Here is a 1,427-nt window from a genome sequence, read left to right on the forward strand (position 1 = left end):
TATAACTCCTGTGCCTCTAGTAGTGACTTTATATGAGCAGTCAGCAGTTGTGGAAAGCAAGTGAAATGGTAAAGTGTAGAATAGTTCATGTTTATACAATGTGTTTAATATTGTTTTCTCAATGCTGTCACCCATCCAAAAAGCAAAGACTTTGCACATGCAGATCAATTATATTGTGTAAGAGAGAAGACGAGAGTAAAAACAAAAGCAAGTGAGAATTTCTCCTATCTGCAGTCTCCTTGACATGGGATTAGAGAGAAGGATACAGCAACAAGATGGAAACTTAGGAATTTCTGACACTTGTATCCCTTACAAAAACAAAAAAAGCAATAAATGAACACTTACAAACTAATGTAATTTACTTTGGGAAAGTTCTGGACTACAGTGAAGAAGTTTCAGAAGCTCTGCAGATTGCAAAACCTGAGGATGACTGTGCAGAAAAGCTTGGAAAGATTTTACCTTCATTACCCTATCCTCTAGTTCAGAGGAACTTGGAACCAGCAGAGATTCCTTCAAAGGGATTTCACCCCATGGGGAAAAGGACAGCAAGAGAATCCTAGTAAGTCTCACCATCATAGACTTGTGGAGATTTTAGCTACTGAGGACTTCCACAGTCTTCACCAGCACTGATTCCATTTGACAGAACTGCCCAGAGTCCTTCCTTTTGGATCTTTCCTGAGGCTGGAAATGTCACTGTGGTGAGACCTGACCTTGAGGCCCCATCACTTCTGTACCCTGCTTGCCATGGATGAGTTGTCATAGTGCTTTGACTTCTACGAGACTGGAACTGTTGATTTGTGCCCTGCCCCCTGGTACTAAGTTAGTGCTTTGTATGGCCATAACTAGGGCAATGCTGCTATTTCTTTGGACCTAACACTGTATTCCTAGTTGTGGCTTTGACTGGCCATTACCTAGGTTGAGCTGCTGCTATTTTACACACCATTTCTTGGTCCTAAGTCAGAATGGTTTTAGCCTATCATTGCTTGGGTTAAGTGCTGCTTAAAACTCAACATTAAAAAAACTAAGGTCATGGCATCTGGTCCCATAACTTCATGGCAAATGGGGAAAAATAGAAACAGTGGCAGATGTTTAATTTCTTGGGCTCAAAAATCACTGTGGATGGTGACTGTAGCCATGAAATTAAAAGACACTTGCTCCTTGGAAAAAAAATTATGACAGACCTAGACAGCATATTCCAAAACAGAGATATCACTTTGCCGACAAAAGTCCAGAAAGTCAAAGCTATGGTTTTTCCAGTCGTCATGTGCAGATGTGAGAGTTGGACCATAAAGAAGGCTGAGTGCCTTCAAATAGATGCTTTCAAATTATGGTGCTAGAAAAGACTCTTGAGATCCCTTGAATAGCAAGGAGATCAAACCAGTCAATCCTAAAGACAATCAACCCTGAATATTCATTGGAAGGACTGA

This window comes from Bos indicus x Bos taurus, chromosome 6 (assembly GCF_003369695.1).
Source record: "Bos indicus x Bos taurus breed Angus x Brahman F1 hybrid chromosome 6, Bos_hybrid_MaternalHap_v2.0, whole genome shotgun sequence".
In the NCBI taxonomy this organism is placed as follows: Eukaryota; Metazoa; Chordata; class Mammalia; order Artiodactyla; family Bovidae; genus Bos; species Bos indicus x Bos taurus.